This window comes from Globicephala melas, chromosome 7, assembly GCF_963455315.2.
Source record: "Globicephala melas chromosome 7, mGloMel1.2, whole genome shotgun sequence".
Taxonomy (NCBI): domain Eukaryota; kingdom Metazoa; phylum Chordata; class Mammalia; order Artiodactyla; family Delphinidae; genus Globicephala; species Globicephala melas.
In genome coordinates, this window is record NC_083320.1 from 59,170,033 (window position 1) to 59,174,589 (window position 4,557).

Here is a 4,557-nt window from a genome sequence, read left to right on the forward strand (position 1 = left end):
CTTGTTTCTGAATCGACAATGGAAATCAGAGAGAACGCAGGGCCTGTGCCTAGCTCACGAGGACTCCAGCAAACTTTCGCCTGACCGAACTGAGCATTAAAATTCCATAAAACAAATGCTTTCTCTGAACTACCATAAAATCCAGAGGGAACTGACACAGGCCTGATAGAAGAAAGAGAAAATGTAATTGCCTGAATGTTTTGGTTTTAGAAGCATTTAGTCACACCTAGTCCATAATGACTCTCCCAATCTCTATGGAGACTTAAGAGGTCCAGCTATACCAAAATAAAATAAGTGTTAACTTACAGCTGCTGGACCTCACAAACACCAGCTTCACACATGATTAAACATTTCACAAAGCACTGCTTCCATGAGAACAGGGTAGGGAAGAGCCTAGGCTGGGGACCTTGAGTGCTGCCTTGCCTGTAACTGGCTGAGTGACTGGGCAGACACTTCACCCTTACAAGCTTTGGTTTCTTCATCTGTAAAATGAGGACATTGAACTTTGGGAGATGGTCTTCAAGATGCCTTCCTGCTCTAACACTCCATTGAAATCTGCTCAGGTTCAACATTTAGGCTGGGAGAAAATATAAAACAAGCAGAAAAGGCAAAGTTCAGGAGAGGAGATATCAATTTATAATTAGGGAGTACAGAGATTTTAATGGTGTCTGTGGTAGCCAACCTGCAAGATGACCCTGTGATTCTCACCTCCTGGTATTCACACCCTTGTGTCATCCCTCCCGTATGGAATAGGGTGACCCGTCTAAACAGCAGGATATTACGGGACATGCCTCAGCGTGACGTCTGAGGCTACATCAGAAAAGACACTGTGGCTTTCACTTTACCCTCTTGGATCTTTCTCTCTGGGGGAATCCAGCCACCATGTCATGAGGATACTTAAGCATGTGGAAAGGTCCACACGAGGAGCAACTGAGGTCCTGTGCCAACAACCAGCTGCATGTGAAAGAACCATCTTGGAAGCAGAACCTCCAGCCACAGTCAAGCCTCTAGATGAGTGCAGCTCCACTGAACATCTTGACTGATGCTTTATCAGAAGCCCAATCCAGAACCAGCCAGCTAAGCCATTCCTAAATTTCTGAACTACAGAAACTATGTGAGATAACAAATGTGTCTTCTTATTTCAAGCCACTAAGTTTTGGGGTGATTTGTTACATAGCGATACATAGCTGTTAGAACATCTATAAGAAAAATACAGTTGTTCTTGTAGAGTGTTTATATAACATGCACTGGCTATCTCACTTTCATTTCTTAATTTATTCACTCATCAGAAAATTTATTCTGTTCCAGACACTGTGCAAGGTGGTAGAAATTCAGGAAAAAAATGAAGTTTCCTATCTTCAAGAAGCTCATAATTTGGAAGGCTGGGGATGGCAGGGGACGGTGGTAAATCGTAAGTGCTTATAACAGATGCCACTTTGATGTCTCTGCCTTAATATCGCATTTTCTGTTTGTGCCAGAGTTCTGAGTACATACCCTTTGGCTGTGACTTCAGTGGTCGAAGAGAGTGCCCATCAGCTACTGCTGCATGACTGTTTCTGGTTTTAATAAAAGTGATCGATACCATCAACTCCCCCTTTAAATGCTAATGAATGCTTTAACACAGCATGCAGACATACGGTACACTGCAGATTAAAATTAGGCACAAAATTAAATTGCTTACACATAGCAAAGGAACCAGTTTGGACATCTTGATAATCAGGCACAGTCAGCTGACAAATCTTGAACTGTCCTTGCACTGAGGCTATGCCTTCCCTGTCTCAGCCAGGACAGGCATCATCTGGCATCAGGAGTGCACCTGGAGCCCGTGGGGATGAGAAGGGAAAACTGCCAGGTCAGACTTTCAGTAAAACTTCATGTACTTTTAGAAGCAGTCACAGCAGGACTAGAGAGGGCACTGGTTTTAGGAACAACTGATATTCATTTAAAAAAAAAAAAAAAAAAAGAACTTTGTGGGGAGGTCCCTAGTGGTCTAGTGGTTGGATTCTGCATTTTCATTGCTGTGGCCTGGGTTCAATCCCTGGTCAGGGAACTGAGATCCTGCAAGACTTGCAGTGCGGGCAAAAACAAAAAACAAAACAAAAAAAACCCCAGCAAACCTTGGGTCTCTGGAAAGGAAAGCCATGTAGTGAGATTCTATAAATGTCTAAAAGGACAATGTCTGTGTGTGAATTTCTTGGATATATGTAATATTTCTATTCTTTTTTATTCCTGTGACATTCATTTCTTGAGATTTGGTGTTTATAGTGCTATACGAGATACAGAAATTCAAAATGGAAAATGAGCACAGTTTGGGCTTCCCTGGTGGCGCAGTGGTTAAGAATCCGCCTGCCAATGCAGGGGACATGGGTTCAAGCCCTGATCCGGGAAGATCCCACGTGCCACGGAGCAGGTAAGCCTGTGCGCCACAACTGCTGAGCCCGCGTGCCACAACTACTGAGCCCATGTGCCACAGCTACTGAAGCCCGTGCACCTAGAGCCCGAGCTCCCAACAAGAAAAAGCCACTGCAGTGAGACGCCCGCGCACCACAATGAAGAGTAGCCCCCACTCACCACAACTAGAGAAAGCCTGCACGCAGCAACAAAGACCCAACACAGCCATAAATAAATAAATAAATACATAATAAAAAAGAAAAGAAAATGAGCACAGTTCACTATGATCCAAGGGGCTACTTCTTGGGAAAAATAGGCTGGCCTTTCCCTTGGAGGCCTTGGCACACCCAGAATCTGCTCTCAGTGATAAGCCCCCCAATTTTTTTCTTTTTCTTTTTTTTTTGGCCACACTGCATGGCTTGCAGCATATTAGTTCCCAGACCAGGGGTTGAACCTGGGCCACAGCGGTGACAGCACTGAGTCCTAACCACTGGACTGCCAGGGAACTCCCAATAAACCCCCAGATTTAATCAGTGTCTCAGAGTTGTTCTCAGGGGCCAATTCATATTAGCAAAGCTCACAAGAGACTGATGTAAAAATCAGAATGGCAATTTTTTTTTAACACTAGAAATGTGACTCTAAAGTGGATTGGAGGGGACTTCCCTGGTGGCACAGTGGTTAAGACTCTGTGCTCCCAGTGCAGGCGGCCCAGGTTCCATTCCTGGTCAGGGAACTAGTTCCCACATGCATGCCCCAACTAAGAGTTCGCCTGCCACAGCTAAGAGTTCACCTGCCGCAACTAAGACCTGCTGCAACCAAATAAAAAAAATAAATAAATATTAGAAAAAATAAAGTGGACTGGAGATTCCTGTTAAGGTCACTTAATGAGCATGGGATTAGTACAAGAATTTAGATGATTTAATGGCTTGTTAGCCTGATTAATATATTAATCAATTAATGCATTCATTCAATAAACAGACTGAGTACCAACTATGTATTGGAGATACACTGATGATCAAGATAGGTGCAGTCCCTGCCTTCATAGGGCTGATGGTTCAGTGAGGAATACAGAGAAGCAGACTTGGGGACAATTTTAACAAAGGGAGATACATCTGATTAACTACAAGGTCCTATGTGAACACATGAAGAAGGGCCTGGGGATCAGGGAGGGCTTCCTGGAGGTAGTGAGGTCTTAGCAGAGAGCTAAATGATGACTTAGCTAGACAGTGCAGGGGAAGCTGGGTGGAGAGAGTAGAAGTTTTGAAGACAAGAGAGAACATGGCAGCGTTTCAGTTTGATTGCTGTGGGGAGAGGCAGACAGTGATGTGGAAAAGGTAAGCAGAAGCCCAATCATATGACCGTCTCCACAACAGGTTTATATTTCCCTAACCAAATGGATTCTCACATCTGTTTGGAAAGGGCTCTGCGGACAATATATTGTCCTGCTTACTGGTCTCCAAGACGATTGGGCAGATTATGCCCTGTGTGAAGGCCTGGTGTGGGTAGTATTGCTAACCTTTTCCTTTGTGGACCACCCTATTCTGACCTTCTAAGGCTGACCGCCTCTGGCTGTCCCCAAACCCACCCTCTAACCCTCCCACTGCCTCTAGAAGACTCGTGCTCTCTTTGGATGGCCTCATGCCTCCGGTCTGATTTTTAAACACGTTTTTCAGGTCTGGGAGGTATTGAGATGTTTGTGGCCCTTCCATTGATGAATTCTTGGAGGTTAGTTGTATTTTCCTACCATCAAGTTCTTGGGCAGCACTGCACTGTCCTCACAGAGCACCTTCAGGGGAGTGGGAACACAAGGGTTAAGCAATGGTGCAAGGGACTATGCGATAAAAGGCCCCCAAGAGGAGTCCAGAATGGGTCAAGTGGCTGGAACTGTGGACAGAGGCCTTTGGGGAAACAGGACGTCAGCTGGACCGTGAGGGCTGAGTGAGGTTCATCTAGGTGGTAGGGAAGGAATTTCTTTGGGAGAGCTGAGTAAACTGAACATTGGTTATGGAGAGTAAACCTTGATTTTAGTTTTGAATGAACTATGAGGTCACAAGTCTGCTTTATTCTTTAACTCTCTTGATTTGCTCATGCATTATTTGGCCAGCCAGTGAGTCAAAGGGATAGGAAAATTGAACGAGTGGTCACTGGTGCCTGCTAGGCTAAGGC

At 44.9% G+C, this 4,557-nt stretch overlaps 1 non-coding gene across 1 annotated transcript; it reads right to left on the minus strand.

Annotated features, from left to right (window-relative positions):
* Positions 1-2,824: 2,824 nt before the first annotated feature.
* On the minus strand, positions 2,825-2,896 carry TRNAD-GUC (transfer RNA aspartic acid (anticodon GUC)). The gene has a single exon. It is a non-coding gene; the product is annotated as a tRNA-Asp (tRNA).
* Positions 2,897-4,557: the final 1,661 nt, after the last annotated feature.